This window comes from Ochotona curzoniae, unplaced genomic scaffold (genome assembly GCF_017591425.1).
Source record: "Ochotona curzoniae isolate NIBS_2020 unplaced genomic scaffold, NIBS_Ocur_1.0 contig_3819, whole genome shotgun sequence".
NCBI lineage: Eukaryota > Metazoa > Chordata > Mammalia > Lagomorpha > Ochotonidae > Ochotona > Ochotona curzoniae.
In genome coordinates, this window is record NW_024466004.1 from 22,165,412 (window position 1) to 22,178,233 (window position 12,822).

Here is a 12,822-nt window from a genome sequence, read left to right on the forward strand (position 1 = left end):
GAACTTCTTAGTTTGATGAGCCCAATTTGTTTTTTCTGTCTCAACTGCATGCTTTTGTGTCCCTTCTTAGAAATCGAACCTACTCCTAGGTCTTGCAGGGTATTTCCTACATTAGCAGGACGCTGGATTGAAAGTGAAGCAACAGGGATTCAATCCTTGCCCGCTTGGGATGTTGTTGCCATGGGTAGAGGCTTAGTTGTATGACATCATGGCACTCACCTAAGTTGTAGATAATTTTGAAGTGTGTTCCTCAAACTTCAGAGGTATAAGGAGAAAAGTATGTTCCTTATACTTTAGAAGTATAAGGGAAAAGTCAAGTACACTTTTATGGTTCTTGTCATTACAGACATTTGCTGTGGCATATAACATACTTACCTACCCTACTTGCCATTCAAATCATTTATCTGTATCACAAACCAGTGACAAAGGAAACAGTGGGAAGGACAAATGTATTTAAAGTTAGATGGATTTGATGTAAATAGGCTACTTCGTTATTGGAAATGACTTGCAGCCTTAACCTAAATTTTTCTGCAGACAGGTTAATCCAATGTGTTCAAACCCCACAAATTCAGTTTTCATCACAGAAACACATTGAGCAAACAGTTATTAAGTTTATGCCAGGCCAATCAAATTTTAAGATGAGAAAAAAGAGAAAACTCAGCTGAATATTCTGTGGTTAATTCTAGTTTTAATTTGTTTTAAACTATTCAAACTATTGTATTTAAACTATTCAACTATTGTGTTAAGTGGAAAGAAATATGCTGGAAGAGGAAGGCTGAAAGATAGTTATTCGCAGATTCTGAAATGGCTTTCACTTTCTTTTATCATCGCAGACAGAATACACATTTTTATTTGTTTAATGCATCTCTATCTATTATATTTGTTTAATGCATCTCTAGTGGTATCTGTACGTATCAAAAGACATGCTATAGCCATAGCTTCAGCTGCCTAATGAGAGTTTTGATTTGCCAGCTATCAGCCTTTGCAAGGTGACTTGCAAGTAGAATTAATATCGTTAATTTCAACTTATGTAAGTATGTAAGGTAAAACATTAATTTCTGTTTCAATGATCTACCCAGACATTTGAAGTATAAATAGACAGCAAATTCATACATAATGCATGAGATGATCGTGAATGTTTGGAGGAAAAAGCAGCCCTATTTTTTTTTTCCTTTTGAAACATAGTAGCAAACATTTCCATGAGGAAAACTTATATTTAGTTTTATTTCTCTCCAGTAAGCCAAAAATTTTTTCATGTAAGTCTGCTTTGCTTTTTAAATTTAACTTAATGTTATCTTGTTTTGAACATTGTTAACATAGTTGGTAGGGCTACACCACCCATGTAGGGTCCAGATTAGGGTGATTAGGTCAAGTATGGAAGAAAATGGGTGGGACAAATGTTTCAGTTCTATTTTTTTGCCCCTGTGTTTCCAGGGAGGAAGGGGATTGGGCTATTTCTTGCTGTCAAACTACATTTGTACCTAGGGATAGAAGATGATCTTTTGATGATGTGTTAGAGACCCTGATGAAGGGGAAAGTGTTTTGAGGGTGTTACTGTTTTGGTTTTGGTATTTATGAGATTTTGTCAGCTTCGTTTGTACCAGGGTTGAGAAAAACTTCCCAAGCTCTGTTTGAACAGTTCTATTTCAGTGCATCCATAGGCTCATGAACATATTGCAAAGCTTGGTTAAGAGAGTTGTCCAAACTGTTCTACTCTCCATCTTCTGACAAGGTAGTTGATATCTTCTGTTGCCCAAGATGAGACACCTGTCATGTCCCCAGTGTGCCTCTGAGTATGCTGTCAACTGCATAGGCATTTGCACCTGAAGAGGCCCAGTTCCAATGCATGCATTCCAAGGTTGGATCATGTGTCTTGTTATTTTCCCTGTGGAGGGAGTCTGAGTCTACATATCTAGTTGGTTAGTCCTCCAAGGAACTTCACTTGGTGTAATGTCAACTTGTTTTGTGTATGCCACCCAATGTAGGGTCACGTTCAGTTCATCACTTGCTCTAACCAAAGCACATACTGGTGGATGCAGCTTCCTGGTCAGTCCCAAACCAAGCCCCATCTATCACACAACTTGATGGATGTTACAGTCTAACCTAGTGCAGCCGTCTACAGGCCTGGTTTTCACAAACAACAGTGGGTGCTGAGGCTCAATTGGGGCAACAGTCAATAACCTTCATTGGGCCCATCCCCAGCCCTGGTTTTTGCAATGACAGCATATGCTATGCCCTAGTTTGATCAGTCCCACATTCCATTTGGTTTTTGTACATACTCATGGCTGCTGTAGCCTGACACACCTTCAGATCCAGCCCACAGTCTGCTGGCGCCTTGACCAGCCTAGTATGTCCCTTATTCTGGCTCTCATGCTCACTGGTGCAAGCTGCAGTCCAATGGAGTTTTACCCACAGTTTCCCTGCCAGGCCTGCTTCCAGCTCTGAATCTTGTGCCTGCCAAGAGGAACTGTGATCTGATATGGCATAATTTGCACCCAGTCCCAGGTACTTGCCAGTTGGTGCTGTGGCTTAGCCACCATTCTGGGTTTTGTAAGTGCCAGTGGGTTCAGAAACCTTGCCCAGCCTGGCCCAATCGTCTCACCCCCCAGGCCCAACTCTCATGCTTAAGAGTGGAAATATCTGCCCAGGAGGGGTGGCACAAACTTCCCCTCCCAGGCCTGCTCTCTTGCTATAATTCTTGCACACGCTGGCAGGTGATGCAGCCACTCTCAGATGACCTGCCCCCAGTGCAACAGCATAGCTCAACCCAGCCCAGCCCCAGTCACAGCTCTCACCAGCAGGTGTACCAGTTTAGCTCTGCCAGCCCCACCCCAGCTCTCATGTGAATTGGCAGTTGTTATGGCTCAGCCCAACCTGGCATATACCCCATTCTGGCTCTTGCTTGTGTCAGTGTGTCCTGTGGACTGCTCTAGTCTTGCCTACCCCAGACCAAGCTCACACATATGCAGATGGGTACTGCAATCCAGCCTGTTCTGTCCTGTCCCCAACCCAAGCTGCAATCTAGCAGGAAGTTGTAATATGCTTTAACATTGTCACTCAAATAATACCCTCAAAACATAGTTCTTCACATCGAGGTCTCTAAAGCAACGTCAAATGATTGTCTCCATCTCCTAGCACTGATGTACTCTGACAGCAAGCACTGATGCATTCTCACCACCCCCGCCACAGATACAGGAGGGAAAATAAAAACATTTATCTCACTCACCTTCCTCCCCTGACTCCTGACCCTCTCCATCCTAACTGAAGAATCACACAGGTCTACAAAGCCCTTACTGCTGTAGTAAATATTAAAATAAAATTAAATTTTTTAAAAATATATTGATCATCTTAAAGTACTATTCCTCATTCAGTGGTTTTACCTCTTCAGCAACTACCACAGCAGCTTCTATCATGGGTGCCAAGTATAAATCCCCATTTTCTGCCTAACTGTAATCAGGTTTCTTATACTATCAGGACATTGATTAATTTTCTTATTGAGGATCTCTAATAAGTTAGTATAAGTATTTTAGATTGGTATTTGGTTTTTAAGTGTTCAGTGTTTACTAGTCTAATAAGCAAAATCCATATATGAGCAAAACTACAGAAAGTACATTATATTTGCTATCTTCACAATTTCTCCATGTTTCCTCTCCCCAGAAACCCATGCCAGCCACTCTTGTGAATGTCATCAATGTTGTCAACTTAAGTGGATGATTGTGTTTTCATTCTCCCCCGTAAGATTCTCTGTATTTTTATATGGTGAGTGTTTGAGTGATTTAATTACCTGAAACATATAGGAGAGGGAAAGGAAACCAACGCTAGTATTCGCTTGACTACATTTTATACATTTATACATTTATACATTTTTTTGTAGGCTTGGAAAGAAAAACAAAATCATATCTATTTATTATCAACAGTTATTTTTGTCCCATGGTACAAATAGAATTTAACTGCAAATTTTTAAAGTTATATTTCCCCCAACCTTCTCTCCTGAACTAATTTCCTCCAAACTTGATTGTGATTTTATAGTCAGTCCTGGTGAGTTTTGCATAGGTTTAAAGACCCCTTCTTTAAAATTCATCCAACAACTATTTTGTAAAATGTTTTAGATTCATTAAGAACTGTGCTATGGGCTATACACAGATGGCTGAAGAGGACACATCCCTGCCATAGAATAGTTTCCAGTATAGCAAAGAGGGTAGATACACAAATAGAAAAGATGCAAAGCAACTTGAGGTTTAGTAAAAGTTAAAACTCAATTTTCTCTTTTCCCTGGCATGCAGCTTCAGAATCAACGCTACATAATATAGTAGTGACAAATACAAGCCCATGTGAGCAATGGTTTCTGAAATGTAGAAATGTGAAATCTTAAATGTGTTCATCCAAATATACTACGAACTGAATATTATACCTCATTTGAATGTTGGAACAATTCTGCAAGCTTCCTGCCTTTTAAAATACTTTGGATTTTAAGATTTTTTTTTTGCTATCATTATCTGTCCATTTTCTAGATTAATCATTTGGAAGTCTTAAGTATTAGTAAAACTATAGTTAATTTCATGTCATAAAGGTCATTAGAACAATCTCAAAAAACAAAACAAAACAAAACAGAAGTTCTCCTAGAGTTTACTGATGTCAGAAATCTCACCCTCCACAATGTATCCTTGGGGATAGAGGTTTTTAGCTCATGAAGTGTAAATATCTTTTAGAGAGGAAGCAAGCTAAATGATCAAACATGTAACAACTTAGTTTAATTGCTTTGGTTGTATTTTCTCTGGAGAACAAGATTCAACAAGATGAAGTTCATGATGAAACAGGCTCTTGGGCTTGGGGAAACTCGAAGGGAAAAGGATGATGGGGTACCAGGCAAGCAGGAAGGAAGCCTTGCCAAGTGGGTCCATTACTGCCTGAAATCAAACTTTTCAGCCTGAAGGGAACATCTGTGTTGGGACTGTTAGAGTCCCACAGGTGTGGAAAATGTATTTTATTGCAAGTGAATCTGTAAATACAGAAAAAAGCTACTGGTATTTTGTATCATCAGAGATCACTGACAGTAATGAAGCCAGCAAGGCTTTATACTGTTTCACTTGGTGGCAGAAAAAAAATCACTCCCCAAACCTTGAAAGTAGAGATATGGGTTCCTAAGCCTATTCAAATAAAAAAAAAACTTGTAAAAATGATTAATTAAGCAAAGCCAAAATACTACCTCAAAAATCACTCCACCATTTTCTCTTTTTGTTAACTTCAAACTTTCATGTTTCATACAGGGCATATATGGTCTATTCTTATTGCTCTATATTGATTCAGTAGGTGGGCGAGAGAAAGCAAAGACAGAAGCTAAACTTCACAGTTTGGTTCTTCATTATTAAAACATGCAAGTTTTAAACTAGGTGTTTTCTTTCAACTTTCACGGTCTATAATTGATGATTTTAGCATCTGGAAAAATAGCCATATTTTTTTTTCATCTTCAAGTTCCACCTACATTGCTTCTCCTCCGCATGTGGCTTTCTATTTTTTCCTTTGAGATTTAATAGAAAATTTATGCTTTCAAATTTCCCATTAAGTTGTCTCTGTATACTATGCAGTTTTTATGGAATTTTTATGTCATTAAAATCCTTTTTTATCACTAAATTCCATTAAACCATACATATATGTAAGAATACAGTATAATTATGTAACATGATGTAGTTCTTACCAATAAATATGTCATTCAATAATCATAAAATCCTCTGAATATTTAACACACAAAGAAAAAACCTTTTCTTATGAGTAAAATACAGATGGCAACTTTTCTAAGATAGTTGTCTATATTTCTTAATTTTCACTTATTTACAAAGTGCCATGTGATTATTATCATACCTGAATGCCTCCCAATATCATTATTGACAAAACAACGTAGGGTCAATATCTCTATACACTCTAACATTATGCAAAATTATTCATCAAATTGTAGGTTTGATATGCAGGTTATATCATTCAACACTGAAATGAACATAAACTCAAATCTGTAATATAAGTATCCACCCACACTATGCCTAAAATGATCTTATAATCCACTGCTTGTGGGTAAACTGCACAGGGAAACACAAAGACACATGTGTATGTGAATTAAATATTAGCAGGGAGTATGGATGCAACGACCCAACTTTGTATTTTGATCCTGTCGCCTGGTTGTCTTAAGGATAACCAGTTATCTCATGGAGTGCTTCCCTGAATTCAGATAACAGATCTTTCACGAGTTTCATGCATGCTGATGTCTGTTTTACACTAAATTTTATTATACACAAAAGTTATTCCTTCAGTGTTTGTATTCATTGATTATTCCAAGTCAGCATTGCTCCAACACTACTTGTTAGGTTACATTGGAGCTCAGATTATTTGACTTGAATCCAAATGCCAAATAGATTTGCTAGAGTTTCAAAGTAAGTACAAAATCATTTTCCTCAGTAGTTATTTCCTAGGATATTCTAACATGGCTGCAAGCACACATTAATCAATTCTAACCTTAATCCAAGTATTTAATTATTGGCTACTGTGTATAAGCATTCAGTGTGAAGGGGATACAAAGATGAATCAGGCAGGGGTGTCCCAGAAGACTTCATAAATAACATTCATATAATTAACTAGTGGCATATGCCATAGGAGAGGTCATTTCGGGTAGGTGGAGGGAATTCTGTGAAGGGTTAGGTCAATTCCAGAGCACTGATTGGGGAGGACTTCAGAATTTGATCAGAAACTTTGTTGCATAATCCTCTGCACTGTATTTTGCCTATTGTCTCAACAAACCCTGCCCATATCTCATGTTTCCACTTTCTGGAAAGGTATAGACTAACACACAGCCATGATATAACAGATGATTATTTGCAAGGTACAGAACTACAGCATGCAATTTTATTTATGTTATTTAAGTCTTCATTATTAAAAGAGAAGGAAGAACATTGATCGTGGCACTTTGGGATCAATGTTTCAGTTAGTCCCATTCCACTCTTTGGCTTGCCCTTAGATAGCACTAGCTTCTGCCCTAGTGATTTATTTATTTGGGAAAATCAAGTGCCACATTGGTATCACATGAGAATTTCTAAAGCTTCCAAAGTAACTTAACCTTTTGTCCTTGAAACCCCTTTATATTTTAGGAGAATGCACTTACTTATTAAAATAATTATATTTCTAAATATAGTTCATATTCCAAAACTATCAAAATGAATATCCCTAATCATGACTTAATAACACGTGAATTCTTACATTCTCCCTTGGCTGTTTGTACATCTTCACCTCCTGAAATAATTCACCACATCAGAGAAGAAGCATTTTTATATTGGCCACAGGTTTGGTGTAGAGATGACACAATTATCTAGTGTTTTCAAAATATACACAACTATGAATATGTGACATTGCTATATGCGCAGTGATTCGGGGCAAGGAACTGTCTGTATTGTCAAAAAATCTGCTTCAACATGTTCTTTTTTCCTTTCCTATTGCATCCATAGATGCTGTTGCCCTGAGCAGTCAGACAAGTGGTGGGAAACCTGTCAGGTGAACAGGCTTAATTAGCCGAGAATAGTTCTTTAGCATTCCCAAATCCAAACCCTAAAGACAGATATGATTAAATTCTACAAAAAAATAAAAATGTACTTAAAATGCTATTTTGAGGCTCATTAAACTTGAATTAGTCAACATCTATTTCTAGGGGTAGTCAATTTGCAATTCTTCAATGGATCTCTTCAGCCAATTAATATTTGGATGTCATTAAGTAACTTGAATCAAAACAAAGTAATTGAAATATGTAGTGAAAAAAAGTACACTGAAACAGGAGAGAAAATAATTAGAATTTAGACTCTGTTCTTCTGTTGTTTAGAACAGAATTACATATACACTGTTAGTGACTTTCTCTTTATGGATCACAATATATACTCAATAAAGTAAAGAATATTTTAACAACAGTTATATGTAGCATCTTATTTTTTTTTAGAAGGCCTTAGTCAAATGCTAATAACCAAATATATTAAGGTGACATTTTGTGTTTCATCTAAAAGAAGCTGTCTTTCTTTTTTGCTACTTTCTCAAAATATTCCTTCAAGACTATGACAGAAGTGTGGAGGATATTCCTAAAGTCTCAGATATATCTGGTGGACTTACACTTTTCCTAGTCTCACAGCACTAAATAATGAGATGCGTTTGAACAGAAGTTTTGAATCTTGTTGGCAAGCGATGTGATACAGGCAAAATTTTCTGATTATATAAAATATTGAAACCAGCAATCTATTTCTATAAAGGCATATGCAGTAAATGTTTTTAATTTTGTGATCATTTGATCTCTGTTTCAGCTACTCCATTCCAGTTCTATTGTAGGAAAATGGCTCCAGAAAATGTATATGCGATTGAGTGTGACTGTGTTCCAAAAAAACTCTTTGAAAACAGATATGGGTCAAATTTGGCCCAGTGACAGTGGTCAAATGTGATTTCAAGTGCTGACCCCAACAAAACGTAATACTAAGGCTAATGAAATAATTGAGTTAAGGAAGAATAATCTATGAATATAGGAATAATTTCATCTTTATTTTATGAAGATGTAAATGAATCAAAGGAAATTTCCAGAAGAAACAATCAGCTCAAAAGGTTTTTGATAAACAAAATGGATACATCTCAACTGTTAGAAGATGTAGCTCTGGATTTCTTTATTCAATACCCTGTCTGCACCAAAATCTTTATCAGAAAAGCTAAGATATCTTTTTATTTGCTCATGGGATGTCTATTCCTAGTATAATTCCTAGTCTGTATCTGAAACTGGCATTTGTGCATCCATATTTGTAAATGTAGGGTTTGTCAGAATAGAATCACAATGTTGCTTTTACCAGAGGGTGCCAGTGAATTACGTTACAGAGCTCTGGTTGGAAGGTTCAACCTACTTTAAGAGAAAAGGAAAGCAACTGTGCAAAACACCAAAGAAAAGAAATATAAATAATCTCAGTATGTTTAAATGGTGACTTGCGTTCAGCCTCCTTCTCAAATTATTAACTTGTGGATTCCATTAAATTCTATAATATAATAAACCTTTATGTATAGAAGCCCAGTATTAGGTTAAGCCTGCGGATGGTGATAGCAATCAGTGAAGTGTCGGTTGCCTTGCAGGATAAATAACATCCCTGGTTTGGGCATCAAAAGAGCAATTTGTGTATGATGTTTGCTTTATACAGTATGTCACCTTTCCTATTTTAGTGGACATAAAGATAAAGAATCAAACATTGTGGGGCGTTTGGGTAGGATAACAATCTTTTGGCCATGTTCCTTTCAGTCTATCAGATTTCACAAATTTCTAAAACCATGAGGCAAATTTTTGTTGGGTTGTCAGTTTTCTATTTTTCTCACTACTGATGCTAATAATTGCCATATTATGGAATTATTACTTCAGATAAAGAATGTCTTCTTGTGCAAAATAGACAATGCAAGATTTAAGAAATGCTTTATTAATAATTCAAAAATAAAAGAAAATTTTAATTTTATTTAGAATTGATAAAGTCATCATTGTCAGTTTTTATGAAAAAATGATTGGAAATCACTTAATCTAAATATTTTTTGATGCTGCCTTTCCTTGATAAACTCTACAAACTGACTTACTAGTTTACTCTTTATATTTCCCAGTTAGGACAACTTCGTACAAAGTATAGCTATGTTGCACTAAAATCTATTTTTTTAACCATACTGTTGATTCTTGTTTTATTTGATTGGGCTGCCATAACAAAATACTACAAACTGATAGTTAAAACAACAGATTAACTTTTTTTTCCAACCAGTTCTGGAAACCCAATCCAATTTCTGGTGACAAGTATATCCTGGCTTAAGAATTTCCACTTATTTCACTTGGCAAAGAGAAATAGAAAATTCTGGCATCTCTATTTATGAAAATACCAATCTTACTAAGATTTCAGTTTTATTACACAATTTAATTTTATCACTTTGTCACAGGCCTATCTCCAAAAGCAGTTACATAGGGTTATGGTTTTAACACATGACATTTTGGGGACCCAGACAAGTCATAATAGTTCTGACTCTGTCTCATGCAAAGTAAGTCCCCTTTATTTTTCATGTACCCATCTCAACACCATCTGGAAAAGACAGTATTCTGAATTCTATTAACTTTTCAAATGGTTCCAAGTGTCTTCATAATATTGTTAATTCTCTGAATAGAAGACAAAAGGTTACTTACTACTTTTAAAAGGCATAACACATGATAAACACTTTTCCTTAGTCTTAGTAGGAGTTTTGTTATTACAGTTCTAATTCTGGGTAGTATCCAAAAATTCTAAATGAAAAAACTGTTAATTTTAGGAAATAAATCTATAATTTGTCTTGCACAGCCACCTGATTTCATAGTTTGTCATTCTATAAATATTGTAGGTTAACGTTTTTTCTATACTATTTGGGATGGAAAACTATGCCCCTAATATTGACACATGGAGATATTTTTTGCTAGCTCAAATTTAGCTAAGGTTTCTTGTTGTGGGTTCCATATTTTGTAACTGACTTCAGGGATCAGATTCTCCTAGCGTATCATAACTAGTTACTTACTATTCCTGATCTAGGTGTAACATATAAAGAAGAGAAGCAACTTGCTATTTTTATACAGCTACAAATACATTTTTCTCATGTTAGAATTTTAGATATTCAAGTATGAGATAGGAACTCCAGTTTGAAAAAGCTAACTATGAAACTTTGGATGGAAAATTCCTTCTTTCCATCTCTCCCCTTTAATTTATTTAAAAATATATTTACAACATAATAATAAAAGAACAGCTCTATATTTATACAAATGGGTTTACCAAGTGCTAAACAGGAAACTAATGCTCCTATTGCTACAAGAAATGTACCAGTAAGGTTGTTGATTGCCAAAGAATTAAATCTATTTCTTAGAGAAGTACACATTTTAAGGGGTAGGGATATTTCTCCCAGTGCATGTTACCCTATTCCTTTGCAGTGTGGATTCTCAACTTTGCAATAAGTATGTCTTAGCAATTCAGCTCTCTGCAAAAAATGTACTCAAAGTGTTTTTTTTTTTAATCTTTGAAAATCTGCCTGTAACTAGGGAAGAAAAAAAAATCAATCTTCGGCAAAAAATAAACACACCAAAATTTCTGGACATAACAAGGCTTCTAAAATGTGATCCTGTCTGGACAGCATAGTTTCAAAAAATCTGGAAGTATATATTACAGCTATATTATCACTGATAGTATTAAGCAGAGAAAATGAATTTACTTTAAAAAATATAACCTAAGATATAATCAGAAAATGATTTTGTACCTACTGTATTCTGGAATTTATCCAAAATCCCAAAGGCACAAATGATCATAAAAGCACCCTGAATGTTTTCAAAGACGTAACTGCCATGTGCATGTGACAGATGGCAACAGAACTGAATAAAGGACAATATAACATCTACTGCTACGGTAATGCAAACAAGGTGAGGGAGATTCTAAGACAGGGAAGCATCCACAATGCAGACAGGTTTAAGGAAAGGATAAACACTACATTCCCTATATTTTTTTTTGGTGTATGCTCATGCTCATTTTCAGTGATTTTAGTGGGTTATTGGTTTAAGTTCTCCTGTAACAAAAATGATAAACCCTAACTCACATCAGCCTAACATAAGTGAAAATTCTCATGGGTTTCATGAAAATGCAGTCTCAGAAACACTGCTTCAATAGTTGCATTCTTTTTCTTTCTCTTATGGGTTGCTTGTAACATAGATTTTCATTTTCCCCGTCTTCTTAGTTAAATGGCATCTATTTTTATTTCAAAATATTTGCCCACTATTTAAAATTTCTATACATTTACTGACATCACATGATGCCTGATACATGCATACATTTTGCAGTGTTAATGTATGTATAAACGTGGCTACCTCTTCAAACATTTTTCTTTTCCTTTTGGTGCAAACTTGCAAAATACTCTATTTGCTTTTAAAAAAAACTATAATCATTTTTAATTTTAATGTGACTTACCACATTAAAGAGAAAAGGAATGGAAAGGTAGATATAGAGAGAGGAGGAGAGACAGACAGGAAGGTCTTCTATCTGATGATTCACTCCCCAAGCAGCTGCAACAGCCAGAGCTGAGCCAATCTAAAGCCAGGAGTCCATTCCAGGTCTCCCACATGGGTGCAGGGTCACAAGGCTTTGGGCCGTCCTTGACTGCTTTCCCAGGCCACAAGTAGGGAGCTGGATGGGAAGTGGGGCTGCCAGGATTAGAAATGGCATCCAAAAGTGATCCCAACACATTCTAGGTGAGGACTTAAGCCACTAGGCTATCATGCTGGGCCCCAAAAAAAGAATGGATAAAGAAACTGATGCATCTATTCTATGAAATACTACTCAAGCATTAAAAAGAATGAAATTCTACCATTTGCAACCATGTATATATATATATATATATATATATATATATGAAACCATATGTATATGTGAAAATACTAAATATATCTTTTCAATATGAGTTGACTTTCCCACTATTGCTTGCCTCTACAATGCCATGATACAATTAAATAGCATAATATTGGATTTGTGACTGTTGCAGAAGTACTATATATTTCAATAATATCAGGGAAATGGTAAGGTCTGGAGAACTGGGAGGGAGAGGGAAACTTGGAGAAGAGAATATGTGGGCTTACAAAACTATACCATGGAAAATAATAATAACAATAAAAATACAAGAACAATTTATAGTCACAGATTTGTAGTCAGCATATTGTACAATACCACAATATTTATCTGTTAGCTAAACAAAACATTGTGCTTGCTAATGGGTATCAATTCTTCCCTGCATTAGCTT

The 12,822-nt window shown here is 35.8% G+C and overlaps 1 protein-coding gene across 1 annotated transcript in view; it reads right to left on the minus strand.

The window, feature by feature from the left end:
- Positions 1-12,822, minus strand: part of EYS (eyes shut homolog) — a 1,254,974-nt gene that overhangs the window by 477,553 nt on the left and 764,599 nt on the right.